We start from the raw sequence: 18,641 nt of genomic DNA, 5'->3' as shown, positions 1-18,641 counted from the left end.
GAATCCAATGCACTAGTTAGGAGCACACAGTGGACCGGGCCACAGAGGGCTCTGTGCATACGCAACATTTCTGTCTCTGAGGTCTGTATGATTGTCCATCAGCATGGGGTGTGACTGGAAGCGAATTGGCAGGGTGCTACGGACAGAGACAGCCTCATTCTGCCAGCAGTGCGCATTCAATCGCATCAGTAAAGCACGCCGCTCAGCGCTCAGGGGACCAGTGACTGCTCACGCCTGCGTCTCACACACCTGAGTTGCGCACGCTTGAACCACAGCCAGCTTCTTCCTGGAATGACACTCGGCATTGGGAACCGAGCCCAAGACCTACAGGGCACCTCAGCTACCTCCACTCCCTGCTTTTCCAGAACATTCCAGGGCTGAACAATGCTCCACCATTGTTCTGTGCAGGCAGAACTGGCCGTGTTGCCACTAGCCCCCTGGCCCAGTGTCTAAGAATGTTCCAGAGCCTTGAGGTGCAGAGGCTATTGGCAGCAGGCTCCCACGCTTGGGGGACAGAGCCGGGGGAGGGTAGGATGGCGGCGGGCTTGCCGTGTGACGTGGGCCACCATGTGGGCATGTGGCCACTCAGCGGCGCGGCAGATGGCGGCCCGGACAATGTAGGTATTGAGCGAACACCCAGCTCTACCTGTAGGGCCTGATCTTTATCACAAAGGCTCTGGAGGAGCCCCTCCCCCCATTAAGACCTCACAGCCAATCAGGAGTGCCGCCGGTGGCTGGCTTAGCCTGTCACAGCCTGAGTCAGAGTTTCGCAGAAAGGGAGGCTGACTCCCCCGCACCAGAAGGGGGAATTATCTGCCTCTTTTGTCTCAGAGCGCTGCCATGCTTGGCTGAGCACTGGCATAGTGCTCGTTGTCATTCATGGCTGCTGCGGGCCGTTCTGCCTTACAGAGAAACAGGTTTTTACATCTCCCAGTGTGCATGTGCCTGACAGAGGGCTCCTGAAAGGGGCCTATTGTTGTGTGTGGGTGAGGGCAGCTCTTCTTCCCAACCTGCTATCCCATTTCAGCGCCACGGTGCTCCCACACGGCCGAGCGCCGCATCTGATTGTTGTTGCTACAATACGACAATGTCCCTGGCTGCAGCCTCCAGCTTTCATCGCTTAGCAACGGCACAACAGCCATCACAAAGAGGTGAGCTCCAGCTACGAGGCTCTGAGCGCAGTCACTATGCACGGCCCTGCGGGCTGATCTGGGACCAGCCTTAACCCCACTCCCTGCAGTCTGGGCACAAAAAGCCCACTAAGTGACCGGAATGCTAGCGCAGGGACACTGGGAACAACGGACCAGTGGGGATACGCTCCTCATGGCCTTGTGCCTGAGTCACATGGTGACAGGCACACACAGGCAAACACTCAAAGATTTACTGACTCTAGAGTAATAGAGTAATTTCATAATTTCACATATTCCAGGAGATGATGCTTGTTTTAACGAAACCTAAAGTAGATGGCATAGAGGGGAAGGAGCCGGATTTGGACCGGGCCAGGAGAGACTCGACAGATGTGACACGGAGCTCATTGTCTGAATGTCTCTGCCTGTGTGCTTGGCTGCAGTCTGAACAGAAAAACTGCATAAATCGCCCCGGAAACACAAGTGACATCTACTGTATGTAATCCAGGGCAGGGACTTGGACCCCCGATCAGATGCATAGGGTGTGACGGCTGAGAGGGCAGACCCCTTTAAAAGACCCCCAGAGACTGACGGCCGAGGTGGTAGACCGACCCCCCTAACAGACTCTCAGGGACTGATGGCTGATGTGGTAGACCCCCTTAACAGATCCCCATAGACTGATGGTCGAGGTGGTAGACCCCCCTAACAGACCCTGAGGGACTGGTGGCGTGGGGGTAGACTCCCCAACAAACCTCAGGGACTGCTGGCCAAAGGGGTAGACACCCTTACAGACCTCAGGGGACTGATGGCTGAAGGGGTAGACCACCCCAACAAACTCCTAGGGCAGGAAGACCAGGGGTTTTGACCTCCTATCAGACCCCAGTGTATGATGGCCGAAGGGGTAGACCCCTCTAACAGACCTCAAGGGACTGACAGTTGAGGCAGTAGACCCCTCTAACAGACCTCAAGGGACTGACAGTTGAGGCAGTAGACCCCTCTAACAGACCTCCAGGGACTGACAGTTGAGGCAGTAGACCCCTCTAACAGACCTCCAGGGACTGACAGTTGAGGCAGTAGACCCCTCTAACAGACCTCCAGGGACTGACAGTTGAGGCAGTAGACCCCTCTAACAGACCTCCAGGGACTGACAGTTGAGGCAGTAGACCCCTCTAACAGACCTCCAGGGACTGACAGTTGAGGCAGTAGACCCCTATAACAGACCTCAAGGGACTGACAGTTGAGGCAGTAGACCCCTATAACAGACCTCCAGGGACTGACAGTTGAGGCAGTAGACCCCTCTAACAGACCTCCAGGGACTGACAGTTGAGGCAGTAGACCCCTATAACAGACCTCAAGGGACTGACAGTTGAGGCAGTAGACCCCTATAACAGACCTCCAGGGACTGACAGTTGAGGCAGTAGACCCCTCTAACAGACCTCCAGGGACTGACAGTTGAGGCAGTAGACCCCTATAACAGACCTCAAGGGACTGACAGTTGAGGCAGTAGACCCCTCTAACAGACCTCCAGGGACTGACAGTTGAGGCAGTAGACCCCACGTGGGTACTGAGCATACAGGTCCTCCTGGCTGTTCCTGTGGAGGTTATGGGTACTGCAGGTCCTCCTGGCTGTTCCTGTGGGGGGCTATGGGTACTGCAGGTCCTCCTGGCTGTTCCTGTGGAGGTTATGGGTACTGCAGGTCCTCCTGGCTGTTCCTGTGGGGGGCTATGGGTACTGCAGGTCCTCCTGGCTGTTCCTGTGGAGGTTATGGGTACTGCAGGTCCTCCTGGCTGTTCCTGTGGGTGGTTATAGGTACTGCAGGTCCTCCTGGCTGTTCCTGTGGGGGCTTATGGGTACTGCAGGTCCTCCTGGCTGTTCCTGTGGAGGTTATGGGTACTGCAGGTCCTCCTGGCTGTTCCTGTAGGGGTTATGGGTACTGTAAGTACTCCAGGGTGCCTCTTGCTTTATTGCTAAGATGGCTGGCAGACATCTTGGACCCCCCCCAGCCCTGTGACTCCTGATCTAAATACCCATCCTGGTATGTTAACAGCCTGATGACAGATATTTTAGGTTCTGTGTTTTTCCTTAAAACATGTTCCAGTTTTCTGTAATGAGAGGAAGAGTGCTGTTTCATTACATCACCCTGCTGACAGCGCTCTCTGGCTGCCCTGACTCACTCTCGCTCACGTGGTCCATCCAGGAATACCCCTCTTTCCCCGCCCACTCTCCCAGGTGAGTAGGTACGTGAGGGTCACTCATTTACCTGTGAAGCTCCTGAATGTAAGGTTCCTCAGAATTAAAGGTGAATGTTCCCCGGTCGGCTTCTGCTTCAACTTGCCTGTAAACACTGTCAGAATGTATGGAAACCAGAAGCTGCTTAACTGTTTAAAATCAAAGCACAGTGCTGGATAGGAAACTTTCCCCCCAGTTGGGGAACCTTCCCCCCCAGGTTAGCCTGAGCTCGTCTTGGGCGTGAGCTTGCAGCAATGGACCCTACAGGGACAGTAGGGGATTCTACACTGACTTTAGGACGACATAACTGTCCTCTTCCTGAACTTAGCTTCCAGGCCTGTCTATTCAGAAACAGGAACGATGTGAAAGAGCTCAGCACTACAGAATGGAGGGAAACAGCTTCATCTTTAGCCTGCATTGTTCCCACATCATCTATGATGATATCAGCTGAAAACAGGGCATCAATTTTCCCCACTTTGAAAGAAACTATTCTTTGAGTGATCTCACTCATACCGAGCCAGCGAGTCCCTTAGCAGAGACACTGTGAGCCGAAGGCATCAGCACCACTCAAATGAGGCCTATTCATCCCAACAGCAGGTGCTACCAGAAAGTAAACCCTGACACCGTCACCCATAAGCATTTTACCCATAAGGCTTTGCTGACAAGGAGCCAAAATTAGCAGAAGCACTGAGGTGACGACTATGGGCCCCTTGCAGGCAGCCGCTCTTCTCCTCGGGAGGAAGCCCTCCAGTGTGCTTAACGTTGTGGAATCAGACCGAAATCAATTATCATAAATCAAAGGGGGCCGGAATGGGGGTAGACTGGCCCCTGCCCCCCATCACTTAATGGAATGAGAGATAGGCGTGCAGCGTTCCCCCAGAGAGAGTAACATACCCCCTTCCTCAGGGGGGGTGAAGTGGGAGATAAGAGGGTGAGTTTGTGAGAGCAGAGTCCATCGGTGCGGAGCCGTCGCACATCCGAACCGGCAGCCAGCCTCACGCTAAGACGATGTTCTCAGCGACGTGGGCAAACATGCTCTTGGTGCAGTGTGAACTGCAGAATGGGACGACGATCATGTGTCATTACAGTGGTGAAGCAGCTCACGTGCTGAGTGAACAAAACATCACAGCATCCCAGCACATGTTCTGTGGGAAACGACGGGTAGCTGTGAGGTGATTTTACATCCGCCTTCTCATGCGAGAGACGAGTGAACTTCTGGGTGAGGTCAAGTGGGACCCCTGAGAGTGATCAGAGAGGATGCTGTCATGCTAATGCGTCCGATACATCCATAGCCAGGAGGCACATGCAGCACATCCTCTGCAATATAAGAGCATAGCAGTGATCTGTCTTTATCTGCTGAGGAAAATAAATGAGCCGGCTGTAATGCAATCTGCAAAATCTATAGGTGTGAGGCAGCGCTGGGTGTGGAGATCGAGAGCCGCAGCACTGCAGGGTCTGCATCAAGGGCATGTTTTTTCTTCCTACTGCTGACAAGAAAGCACTGCATTTCTGCAGGTGAGAGTAGGTCAGAAGGCCATGGGGGCGTCTCCCACAACAGGCTAACGGTCAGCTGGCTGCTGATTGGTTCTCAAGGAGAGCACGCTGTAGCGCCTCCTGCAGGTTTATGGCAAGGCTGTCCTTTGCATACCATTGCACAGGCACTGGGACCCCGATGGCTCTCCGGACCACAGATGCCAGCCCACTGGGGGACCGATGGGGGTGGATCAAATGGGGGTGGGGCACCACCTGAAGGTTATGCACCAACCCCCTGACATGTGAGGCTATGGGCCAGTGAGAGCGTGGACCACCTTGACTGATGTGGACCCCCACCTCAATCAGCTAGTGAGGGTTCACACTACCCTCATGTGATGCAGATCCCTACCTTCCTGCTCTCTTTTGGACTGCAAACCGCCCACCAGCTACTTAACATCGACCCTCTGTAATGCCTCAGAGTCACTGAGGCTACATGGCAAAACTACTTTTTGATAGTCGGTTGCTCCCTCCCTCAATGATTAGCTGTCTAATGTTGAAAATTCATAAAGATGACAAGGAAGGGGCCGAGTGATTGAGCGAGGAAGGTGGTGCACACAAAAAGACACACTTGCGACCTTGATTACTTACCTTGCTCCGCTTGTATGTAAGTAAGAAGCCATCGCTGAAGTAGAAGCTTTTATGCGTGGTTGTCACCAGAGGTGAATTTCACTTACGCAAAGGGTGCTCTTGTCTAGACTTCCACATGACCCTGGCAAAAGGGTGATTTGAGCGAAAATCAGCCCTCAATGACTTGTTCCCTACAGTATTGGGACAGCACTCCAACATCTGGAATTCAAAAAAACTTTCGGGGCGATGTAAAGGTACTGAGAAGGTTTTAAGGTTTTGGGATGTAGCCTGAGATGGTAAGAAGGGGAGTCGCAGCAGGAGGATCCCAGAATGCTGGGATCCTCTGATGGGATCTCAGAACAGCAACATGAAAATGCTGGGGAGTGATGTCATGGCCAGCTGGCCCACGTCGCCCCACATGCTGCCCTTTGACCCCCGTGTGCGTCTGCTGGGCTCTACAGTAGAAAGAACCCTATCAAGTGGGTTATTCAGCTAAGAGGTCATTATTTCCCCGACAGTCAATGAGGTAAGAGTCAGGCACAAAGCTGCCTCCACCCCCCAGAATGACTCACATCTTCCCAGCCAAGGCCCCCCCTGCATTGGGCGGGATTTCAGGCTGGGCCACTGTGCCCTCCAGCCCCCTGGATAGTGTTGCTCCTGGTCTCAGAGCGTCAAGAGGCCCCTACTCCCTAGGGATGTATGGGTTTACCTCCCCAGCTGAAATTAGCCTGTTACCCTCACAGGTATAGCAGTAAGTAAGAGTCTGGTGCCCCCTCCTCGTCAAACCTACTGCAGTGATGTGACCTGGACCAATGTGTCCTGGCCCCGGTGAGTACATGTTTGCCTGGCAACAGGAGCAGCAGATTTGATTGGAGGGGCTAACCGGTTTATGATTGGAGGGGCTAACCAGGTTATGATTGGAGGGGCTAACCAGGTTATCATTATGATACACTCCCACACGACATCTCCCATTTACACACATATCCTCTGTTCCCCACACTGTCCCCGGTCCCCCACACACTGTCCCCTGTCCCCCACACACTGTCCCCTGTCCCCCACATACTGTCCCCTGTCCCCCACACTGTCCCCCACACACTGACCCCTGTCCCACATGCTGTCCCCTGTCCCCCACACTGTCCCCGGTCCCCCACACACTGTCCCCAGTCCCCCACACACTGTCCCCGGTCCCCCACATTGTCCCCGGTTCCCGGTCCTCCACACACTGTTCCCGGTCCCCCACACACTGTCCCCGCTCCCCCACACACTGTCGTCTGTCCCACACACTGTCCCCTGTCCCACACTCTGTCGTCTGTCCCACACACTGTCCCCTGTCTCCCACACTGTCCCCTGTCCCACACACTGTCGTCTGTCCCACACACTGTCCCCACTCCCCCACACACTGTCCCCGGTCCCCCACACACTGTCCCCTGTCCCACACACTGTCGTCTGTCCCACACACTGTCCCCGCTCCCCCACACACTGTCCCCTGTCCCACACACTGTCCCCTGTCCCACACACTGTCCCCGCTCCCCCACATGTCTCTGCTCTTTGGGATACCTTCTAGTGTGCCACCTATCCTTAGGCTAACCACGGGCGTCTTCTACTTCTCTCTTGTTTCTCCCGTCCTGCGTCCCCGCATCCCCCTCTCCTTCCTCACTCGAGAGTGAACTTGCCAGCTCTCCTGCTGCTGCCTAGATATTAAACCAAATCAGCCGTGAAATAGGCTCCTTCCTCTGTCCTTAATCTTGCTGTCGGGTCTCATTCCCGTCCACGTCAGGAGCGTACTCACCAGTGTGTTGCCAGTACGTCTCTGCTGTGCCTCCTAGCCAGGCCTGTGCTGCCACATCTAGGAGCAACATCCTGATCCACTGCTCAAACTTGGGGGCCTGGGTCGTCAACCACAAATCTATCCACAGCTGAACATGGTACCTATACGATTGGGCCTCACAGAGCCTGACTGGATCTCACAGGGCCTAACTGGACCACACTGGGCCTGAGTACCAGAACTGGACATTCGAAATGAAGTATGAAGGTAAGAATAGTATTATGAGTATAGATGCCATCAAGGTTTGCTTAGATACCTCAGATACTCAGCACTTAAGTCATTTAAGCCAGCCAATCACCGGTCTACTTTCACAGAGCCATGGATGTGCTGGTTTAGTTCAAACGCCTCGTTGTGTGTGTGTGTGTGTGTGTGTGTGTGTCCTTGTTGTAACACATGATACCGTCCTGGGCTGGTTGGGCCGTCCATGTTCACGCAGTGGGATCTGCTCACATGCCTGGCTGGTCTCTGCACGGCGCCCTAAGCCTGCTTGTTTTGTGGTGCCAGCCTATATAAACACACACACAAATAATTAGAAATGCCAACCGAAGATATATACACTCATTATCAATGTTAATAAGAAAAACAGAACTGTACAATAACAGTATGTATTACACTATGGAATGGCGGCATGGTGGTGCAGTGGTTAGCACTTGGGGCGGCATGGTGGTGCAGTGGGAGCACTGTTGCCTCACACCTCTGGGACCCGGGTTCGAGTCTCCGCCTGGGTCACATGTGCATGTTCTCCCCATGTCATCGTGGGGTTTCCTCCGGGTACTCCGGTTTCCCCCCACAGTCCAAAAACATGCTGAGGCTAATTGGAGTTGCTAAATTTCCCATAGGTGTGCATGTGGGAGTGAATGGTGTATGAGTGTGCCCTGCGATGGGCTGGCCCCCCCATCCTGGGTTGTTCCCTGCCTCGTGCCCATTGCTCCCGGGATAGGCTCCGGACCCCCCGCGACCCAGTAGAATAAGCGGTTTGGAAAATGGATGGATGGATTAAATATGATTATATTAAATTTAAATCAAATAATGCAATGAACCAGCCCACAGACACAGCAGCCCATCGGTGACTGGGATTTCACCTGGTTTGGGTGATGGCCAGAGATCAGCTCTGGCCGGAGAGCGTGGAGGCGGAGATCAGCTCTGGCCGGAGAGCGTGGAGGCGGAGATCAGCTCTGGCCGGAGAGCGTGGAGGCGGAGATCAGCTCTGGCCGGAGAGCGTGGAGGCGGAGATCAGCTCTGGCCGGAGAGCGTGGAGGCGGAGATCAGCTCTGGCCGGAGAGCGTGGAGGCGGAGATCAGCTCTGGCCGGAGAGCGTGGAGGCGGAGATCAGCTCTGGCCGGAGAGCGTGGAGGCGGAGATCAGCTCTGGCCGGAGAGCGGGGAGGCGGAGATCAGCTCTGGCCGGAGAGCGTGGAGGCGGAGATCAGCTCTAGCCGGACAGCGTGGAGGCGGAGATCAGCTCTGGCCGGAGAGCGTTGGAGGCGGAGATCAGCTCTGGCCGGAGAGCGTGGAGGCGGAGATCAGCTCTGGCTGCAGAGCAAGGCGGTGGAGATCATGGAGGAACTCTCCTCCCAGCGTCCTGCTCTCCTTTCCTGCTCCCTGGTGCCACTCTTTGCTGGAGGGCCTATGTCCCCACAGCCCCCTGAAAAGCCGTAATGAAGTACAGGGCCAGGTGGGGGGGAGCGTGTGGCTTGCCTGTGGTCCGAAATGTCCTTTCTGGGGAGGGGGGCTCTTTGACAAAAAGCACAAAAAGGTCTGTGAATAAACTGCTTTATGGCAGGAACGACGTCAGCACGAGAGCAGAGACAACGTTGTGTCCGGACCGCGCTCATGCCTCTAGCCCCCCCGCCCTTGGCCCTGCTCCCCACACGCCTCTCATTCTCAGTGTCTGCAGTGGTGTCTCTGAATTGTATTTGCATAATATCTGAATTAATCTGAATTAATAAGGAGCAAAGTATGATTTGCTTCCTGTCAAAATGTCCAGGATTGGAGGAGGGTGGTGCTTTACAGCACTGGGTCTCACTGGTGCCCCCTGCTGGTCCTGGCAGGTGTACAGTCTGTTGGGGCTCTTACTCAGTGTGATGTCTACATTTCCATCATTTGATAAATGGAAATCAAACAGGAGCAAATTCATTCAAGCCCAATTAATTAAGAGCTGAACTGGAAGTAAAACAAAAGCAACATGACCAGGATCAGAACCTGTCCTCCCCCCAGCCCAGCAGAAAGCAGAACCGTATTACCTATATGCATACCCCCCCCCCACCGCGCCCAGCAAAAACGAGTTACCTGTAAGTACAATCCCCCAGAGACCCCTCCCCCAGCAGAACTGCGTTACCTGTAAGTACAATCCCGCAGAGACCCCTCCCCCAGCAGAACTGCGTTACCTGTAAGTACAATCCCCCAGAGCCCCCCAGCAGAACTGTGTTACCTGTAAGTACAATCCCCCAGAGACCCCTCCCCCAGCAGAACTGCGTTACCTGTAAGTACAATCCCGCAGAGCCCCCCCAGCAGAACTACGTTACCTGTAAGTACAATCCCGCAGAGACCCCTCCCAAAGCAGAACTGCGTTACCTGTAAGTACAATCCCCCAGAGACCCCTCCCCCAGCAGAACTGCGTTACCTGTAAGTACAATCCCCCAGAGACCCCTCCCCCAGCAGAACTGCGTTACCTGTAAGTACAATCCCGCAGAGACCCCTCCCCCAGCAGAACTGCGTTACCTGTAAGTACAATCCCGCAGAGCCCCCCCAGCAGAACTGCGTTACCTGTAAGTACAATCCCCCAGAGCCCCCCCAGCAGAACTGCGTTACCTGTAAGTACAATCCCCCAGAGCCCCCCAGCAGAACTGCGTTACCTGTAAGTACAATCCCCCAGAGACCCCTCCCCCAGCAGAACTGCGTTACCTGTAAGTACAATCCCCCAGAGACCCCTCCCCCAGCAGAACTGCGTTACCTGTAAGTACAATCCCCCAGAGCCCCCCAGCAGAACTGCGTTACCTGTAAGTACAATCCCCCAGAGACCCCTCCCCCAGCAGAACTGCGTTACCTGTAAGTACAATCCCGCAGAGACCCCTCCCCCAGCAGAACTGCGTTACCTGTAAGTACAATCCCCCAGAGACCCCTCCCCCAGCAGAACTGCGTTACCTGTAAGTACAATCCCCCAGAGACCCCTCCCCCAGCAGAACTGCGTTACCTGTAAGTACAATCCCCCAGAGCCCCCCAGCAGAACTGCGTTACCTGTAAGTACAATCCCCCAGAGCCCCCCAGCAGAACTGCGTTACCTGTAAGTACAATCCCCCAGAGACCCCTCCCCCAGCAGAACTGCGTTACCTGTAAGTACAATCCCCCAGAGCCCCCCAGCAGAACTGCGTTACCTGTAAGTACAATCCCCCAGAGCCCCCCAGCAGAACTGCGTTACCTGTAAGTACAATCCCGCAGAGACCCCTCCCCCAGCAGAACTGCGTTACCTGTAAGTACAATCCCCCAGAGACCCCCCAGCAGAACTGCGTTACCTGTAAGTACAATCCCGCAGAGCCCCCCCAGCAGAACTGCGTTACCTGTAAGTACAATCCCGCAGAGCCCTCCCAGCAGAACTGCGTTACCTGTAAGTACAATCCCGCAGAGACCCCCCAGCAGAACTGCGTTACCTGTAAGTACAATCCCGCAGAGCCCTCCCAGCAGAACTGCGTTACCTGTAAGTACAATCCCGCAGAGACCCCCCAGCAGAACTGCGTTACCTGTAAGTACAATCCCGCAGAGCCTCACGGCCTGTTACATCCAAGCGGGCTGCTCCTTTGTGGTACACATTGCTTCTTTCTAAAGGGGCATCATCTCGACAGGCCCTGAGGTAAGAGGCTGTTTTATGTGCTTCCCTGCTAATTGTGCTCATTCTGTGAGCAGAAAGGATTCCTGATAGGCAGGCCCTGCGCGTCCTTTTCTGACACGAATAAACGCGGACAATGCTCACGATTAACACGCCGGGAACCACATAAGCACTCATTTCGCCCTGCTTTTTCCTCTCGCTATTTCTGAGACAAGAGAACTTTCTGGCAATTACCATTCTGTTACCATGGTTATTACGGATAATTCCAGGTTATTTATTCGCCGAGTGCCAATCACGCGTGGCTTCACCCGTTCATTATCTCAGCCCTGCCATTTTCTGCAGTCGGCAGTGATTTATCCTGCATGATTGTAATCACAATTTGGACGGCGTCATGGCACAGTGGTGTTTGGCCGGACTCACCACCGCCGCACGGGCGCCCTGCTGGACACAGCCTGGCTGGTCGTTGCCGGGTGGGATGGGGAGACCTCCATGGCAACACAATCCAGAGGGAGGAGGTGGGGCTAACGCCGAGAAACCATTTTTGGGCGCTTGTGGTCTGTTCACATGCCTGACTCGAGCCAATCAGGACAGAACCAGGTAAGGCAAAGGTGCATTGTTGGGATACAGGCTGCGGGGGGGGGGGGGGGGGGGGGGGGGGGGGGGGGGGATGAGGGAATGGGACACCGTCTCAGTAATACTGCGTGTGGATAGCTTCTGCAAGTGTTTAGGTGCTGGCATCTGGAAAATGAATTCTTACAATGTTTACTTTTTCTCTAATTAATTAACCCCTTAATTAGGGAAGGCCTTCCTGGGAAATGACGTGGATCACTGAGTTCCAGCATCGGCCAGATGCCATGGAGATGGACAGAATCAGGAAGGTTTTGTGTTCAGTGGCTGAATCCCGGTTGTGTGTGTGTATGTGTGTGGGAACTGTATATATCACATTGTGGGGACCAAATATCCCCACAATGTGATAAAAGCCTATTGTGGTGATATGATAGGGACCATTTTTTCAGTCCCCACAAAGGGAAATCCAAATTTATAAAAATCTGTGATTACATTCAAACAAGTAAAAATGCCAAAAGTCTTGTATGTTATTGATTACTTTTGGTGGGGGGCAGGAGGAGGTTGGGATTAGGGTTTCTCCTCCCTTCCATCCCTCACTCACTCCCTCACGATGCCTTTTCTGATACACTCTTCTGAAGTTACCTGGCTTTCTGAAGGCCATTTAGTGTGCATGGCCGGAGGCCCCCACAACTCTCCGGGAAGCTGCACGCTGTCATGTCTGCCTTCCCCACGGCTCCATGTCTGTGAGGACACCCTGTGCCCTGTATGCCCCCTGTTCCTAAAAAAACAACAAAAAAAAACACAGGAGGCCCCAGGAGGCTGTAAAGGCCCCTGCTTCCTGGTAGATATGGCTAAAGCTCCTTGAGGGACCAAGATCTCACCTCCCCCCACTCAGCGCGGAGGCGGTGACCTGAAATAACGACCCAGTGAGGAAGTGGACCATGTCTGCAGGAGATAAGGGGAATCCTGACCAGCTACGGCCTGGGGAGGTCAGGGATCACATCTGAAGGGCGGTCAGTGCAGTGGGGTGGGGGGCGTGGCACAGGCACCATTAATCATTGCTCAGGCCAAACTGGAAACAGCGGACAGCGGGGCGTGATCTCAGGAAGGAAACCTGGGAAAAGCGGCTAATGGCCATTTGATGACTGACTAAGAGCTACAGCAATGCATTATTGTTGGGGTAGCCGGGGGAGACCCAAAGCCCTTAGTGGGGATCCTTATTTTGGCAGGGGGAGACCCAGAGCCCTTAGCGGGGATCCTTATTTCTGCAGGGGAGACCCAGAGCCCTTAGCGGGGATCCTTATTTCTGCAGGGGAGACCCAGAGCCCTTAGCGGGGATCCTTATTTCTGCAGGGGGAGACCCAGAGCCCTTAGCGGGGATCCTTATTTCTGAAGGGGAGACCCAGAGCCCTTAGCGGGGATCCTTATTTCGGCAGGGGGAGACCCAGAGCCCTTAGCGGGGATCCTTATTTCTGAAGGGGAGACCCAGAGCCCTTAGTGGGGATCCTTATTTCTGAAGGGGAGACCCAGAGCCCTTAGCGGGGATCCTTATTTCTGCAGGGGAGACCCAGAGCCCTTAGCGGGGATCCTTATTTCTGAAGGGGAAACCCAGAGCCCTTAGCGGGGATCCTTATTTCTGCAGGGGGAGACCCAGAGCCCTTAGCGGGGATCCTTATTTCTGCAGGGGGAGACCCAGAGCCCTTAGCGGGGATCCTTATTTCTGCAGGGGGAGACCCAGAGCCCTTAGCGGGGATCCTTATTTCTGCAGGGGGAGACCCAGAGCCCTTAGCGGGGATCCTTATTTCTGCAGGGGGAGACCCAGAGCCCTTAGCGGGGATCCTTATTTCTGCAGGGGGAGACCCAGAGCCCTTAGCGGGGATCCTTATTTCTGCAGGGGGAGACCCAGAGCCCTTAGCGGGGATCCTTATTTCTGCAGGGGGAGACCCAGAGCCCTTAGCGGGGATCCTTATTTCTGCAGGGGGAGACCCAGAGCCCTTAGCGGGGATCCTTATTTCTGCAGGGGGAGACCCAGGCACGCTGTCGGCATGTAAAAACCCCTTCTGTAAGATGGCAAGTTGACCTGACAAAGGATGGTGGAATCACTATAAAAAAGGGCTTCCCTAAGAAAACTTCAGTGTGTCATTAAAGTCCAAACTGCCCTGTAAAGAGGTCTGGGGGCGTACTACCCCAGACCACTCAGCACAGGTTGCGGAGGGGAGATAGCAGACTGTTTATTTATCATGAAGCTCCCCCAGGAAGACCCCACTTTAATCAGCCATTGGCCTCAGTTCCCCTTCCTGCGCCTTTGACCTGGAAGTGCTGAACACAGGAAGTAGACAAATGTCAGAGACAGTGTTCCCTGGGCAACTGGCTTCCGATGCCCCCGCCCCCCCCTACCGCCACAACCACTTCATTGTTATAAATCTTATATGTTTTGGTTGTGTATATGATTCTGCTGGTAATGTGATGTTAAATCTGAAGGCATATAGCCAGGCCTATAAAAGCTAAAATGGATCTGAAAGCAGCCCACACCCCCGAATCAGAACCACAGCAAGTCGAGATCAAGCAGCTTCTGAGCCAAGACACACGGGAGGTTTTATCCTTACAATCAGAATCACACTCGGGGGGGGGGGGGGGGGGGGCATGAACGGTGACACAGGTTTCCCAGTTCGAAGATCTTCCGCCCCAGCATTCGCCTCGCCGGGAGAAGCAGAGACGAGACCTGCAGCGACAGCGGCCTTTCTGCAGACGCGTCACGAGGGGGATTGGCTGCATGAATGAGAGGCTCCATGTGCGGATTGCTGCCTATTAATCAGAGCGATTAAATCAGGGTTCCGATGGAGGTGAAGAGGGAAATCATTACGATAATGTCCAATAACACGGAACAGCAAGGCACTCAAGGCCGGTGGGCCGGACAGCAGGGGTGGTGACCCCAAGAGGACACAGATACACATGCTCACAGATATACGCGTGCGCATGCATGCGCATGCATGCGCACACACACACACACACACACACACACACACACACACACACACACACACACACACACACGTAGGGTATACCTATCCTTATGGGCCCGCTCATTCACTTCTATGGGAAAAATGCTAACGCTAACTATGACAACCTTAACCCCCAAACTGCCCTAACCATAACCATAAGTAACCAAGCAAAATACAAGAGTTTTTGCATATTTTAGTTTTTTCATATCAGTCATTGATTTTATAAAATAGAGTTTTCCCTTATGGAGACCAGGAAACCGGTCCCCATAAGGGAAAAAAACAGATATTTATCACGTTATGGGGACATTGTGTCCCCATAAGGATAGGTATACCCGCTCACACACACACACACAGATATACACACAGATACAAATACACGCACACACTGGGAATGGGAGGCAAACAGACAGAAAGAGAGATGGATAACAGACAGGCAGATGGGTGGACAGACAGTCAGACGGATTTTTGGATGGATGGATGAATGGATGGATGGACAGATGACAGACAGATAAATGGGCAGGTGGACTAACAGACATACAGACAGACAAGTAGACAAAGGCATACAGACAGATGGGCAGACACACGAGCAGATGGACAGATAGATGGGCAGATAGATGGACAGAGACAGACGGATGGGAGGATAGACGGACTGACAGACAGACGGGGGAAACCGATAGACATACAGGCTGATGGACAGCCAGACAGACAGATGGGCAGATAGGCGGACAGACAGACATACGGGCAGACAGACAGACAGACAGGAAGATGGACAGACAGACGGATGGGCAGATAGACGGAGAGACAGACAGGCTGATGGACAGACAGACAGACGGATGGGCAGATAGGCGGACAGACAGATATACAGGCAGACAGACAGACAGACAGGAAGATGGACAGACAGACGGATAGGCAGACAGACAGGAAGATGGACAGACAGACAGATGGATGGGCAGATAGACGGAGAGACAGACAGATGGGCAGACAGACAGATGGGGAAACGGATAGACAGACAGGGTGATGGACAGACAGACAGACGGATAGGCAGACAGACAGGAAGATGGACAGACAGACAGATGGATGGGCAGATAGACGAACTGACAGACAGATGGGCAGACGGATAGACAGACAGGCTGATGGACAGACAGACAGATGGGCAGACGGATAGACAGACAGGCTGATGGACAGACAGACAGATGGGCAGACGGATACACAGACAGGCTGATGGACAGACAGACAGACGGATAGGCAGACAGACAGGAAGATGGACAGACAGACAGATGGATGGGCAGATAGACGAACTGACAGACAGATGGGCAGACGGATAGACAGACAGGCTGATGGACAGACAGACAGATGGGCAGACGGATAGACAGACAGGCTAATGGACAGACAGATGGATGGGCAGATAGACGGAGAGACAGACAGGCTGATGGACAGACTGATGGGCAGATAGACAGACAGGCCACAAACACTGGGGCGCCATGCTGGGTCTCTGTGAGACAATGTGCTCTGTACATGCTGCAGTTAAGCCTGACAGCACAGGGGCTGATGAAGACATGAGAGCATGGGGGTCCTGCTCCAGATAAAGGTCAGCTCCATTTGCAGGCTCTTTCAGGGCGGGGGGTTTCTGGGGGGTGGGGGCGTAGCTTCCCCCCGATAGGAGCCAGTGTCTGGGTCTGGCACTTTCACCTGCTAACGGTGGGGTGGGTTGCAGTGGGGTGGGTGTCATGTGATGCATGATGCAGCTGATCAGCAGAAGATCGCCATGTCCATAGAAGCACGACCTTTTCACGTCTTTCTCTCCGCAGAATGTCACTCTGCTGCAGTTTAATTAATTTCCCCCTGTGAGGATAATACAAAAATCACAGCACATAAATCTTGCTCGGCTGGGGAGGGGGGACAAAGCCTGCAGCGGCCCACCAGCACGCAGCCGCTCTGCAGCAGCCGCTCCCCACACACAATGACTCCTGATTTTTCTCCCCGTGCATTTCTCAGAAAACAATGTCCCCGTTAATGGGGGGGCCCTCCTACCAGATGGTGACTCCCCTTTACAAATGAGGGTGGCCCCCCAGCAGAAACCAGGGGTCGTGCTGCTCAGATCCGCAATCAGCAGATGAGTGATGAGCCCTGAGGCAGCCCCTCCCCCCAAGTCTAAGGCTAACGCTAACGCTAAGGCTCTAATTCGGAGGCAGGAAGTGTATGTGAGGCGGTGATGGTGGACCCGGCTGCTGTGTGAGGTGTCACATGACCTGTTCCACACTCCTCCACCCACTCCATATGCATTCCTCCCAGCTTTGAGACCCAGAGTGAGACACACCCCCCTCTACTCTCTGTCCACCCTGTTTTGAGGTGCTGTGATCTGGAGGGTCCTGATATAGGTGTCCCTAGCAGTGCCTGTACTTGGCCAGCTCGCCCTGTATCGCACCAGACCGTCAGGCTACATCTCCAAGGAAATGGCTGAATCGTCGGAGGGGTGAGACAGCAAGGTCATGTGTTTCCCGCTGATTAGCGTAATAAAGGCTAAGATGGTGACACACAACCTGCTAACATTTAGTCCCCTTAAAAGTGATCTTCAAAGGGAATAAGGCTCTGTCATTTTTTAACAATGGGGCTCACAGTGAACAGCCAGTAGCAGAGGCCTGGCATGTCGGGAGCAGTCTCTGGCCTGGATGATGCTTACAGAACACTGAGTGTCACCTAAATCAAGGCGCCATCTGCTGCCATTTACACAAAAACGCCGTACAGAGGTTCACAAAGCAACGGTCACTTCTAGGCACTGCACTTGTAGGACACTGTATTTAAAGGACACTGCATTTGAAGTACACTTATTTAGAGTGCATTGCATTTGCAGTACACTGCATTTGTAGGATACACAATGCTGCATCTGTAAGGTGCATCTTCTGTGATTCAAAGAACAGTTGTTTATCAACTCAAGGTGATTGAGATTTTGATGTCCCCCTCACATGAGCTTCATTATAGAGCCAGTTATTCAATGGGGGCCGTTCAGCAGTGCCACATGCCTTCCTCAACTGGCAGCAGCTGGACACAGTGGCAGTAAATCACTGTCTGTCATTCAGTCAGAAGATACGCAGCGCGAGTGACCTCAGATATCTGGCGCCCCAGCTTATGAGACTGAACCTTCCTTAATTTTCTAAACAAACATGTGTTTATTCACCGTAGTCTCATGAAGGCCTATCAAAAGAGAGACAGAAAAAGTTCTTCTGTTTGCTGAAGGGGCTCAAGGTGGGAGGCGTGTAATGTGCGGAACGTCGAAAGCACCGTCAGTCAGATTCACACCCTGAAGGACACAGATGATTCCTCTGCTCTTGTCTTTCTGCCAAAATGTGAAATGCTTAAGAGAGGCCAATCTGCTAAACAAGATCACAGAGCGAGAGTCAGCCTCAGGCTGGGGGTGAAATGAATGGAGTCAGTTTGTCTCTGGTATGGGACTGTCAATGAGCAGGCCATGCCCCTCACTGCAGAGACCGAGTCCCTCCCTCGGGGGCCGCCCCCCCAGCAGAGCCCAGGGCATGTGGCTTCACAGAGCTGGCCTGTGTCCCGCTACAATGAGTGTCACTAGGGCGTCATCTCCCCCTGCCTCGGCTGACCTGGGAGTGTCCCCCCCGCCTCCAGGAGCACTGTTCGCGGGGACGGCCCCCCCAGCTTGACGCACACAGAGTCGTCTGTCACAGTGCACGTGCAAAGTGCCGTCAGCCTGACGTAGGTGCCATTGTGCTGTCCCGTGTCATTCAGTGGGGGCATAGAACCAGAAACAGCCATGGACTGTGGGGCGATGGCAGCCACCGACAGCAGGCGGCCACCTCAAAGATCTACATTTGATGTTATTTTACATTTGACTTATGACACACATATGAGTTCTGAGGAAGCTTCTTGGTTTATGCTGGGAAAATATATTGTGTTGACAACAGCTCAATGCTGCCCCCTTGTGGGAGGAAGGGTGTAGAAAT

At 53.8% G+C, this 18,641-nt stretch overlaps 1 long non-coding RNA gene across 1 annotated transcript; it reads right to left on the bottom strand.

Annotated features, from left to right (window-relative positions):
* Window positions 1–7,004: 7,004 nt before the first annotated feature.
* On the bottom strand, window positions 7,005–11,251 carry LOC125716866 (uncharacterized). The gene is made up of 3 exons (XR_007384423.1): window positions 11,019–11,251; window positions 8,365–9,015; window positions 7,005–7,787 (listed from the first exon to the last, which is right to left on the bottom strand). It is a non-coding gene; the product is annotated as an uncharacterized LOC125716866 (long non-coding RNA).
* Between the last annotated feature and the right edge of the window lie 7,390 nt (window positions 11,252–18,641).

This window comes from Brienomyrus brachyistius, chromosome 21 (assembly GCF_023856365.1).
Source record: "Brienomyrus brachyistius isolate T26 chromosome 21, BBRACH_0.4, whole genome shotgun sequence".
Taxonomy (NCBI): domain Eukaryota; kingdom Metazoa; phylum Chordata; class Actinopteri; order Osteoglossiformes; family Mormyridae; genus Brienomyrus; species Brienomyrus brachyistius.
Note: the sequence above shows the minus strand (reverse complement) of the source record. Positions and strands in the feature narration are given on the sequence as shown.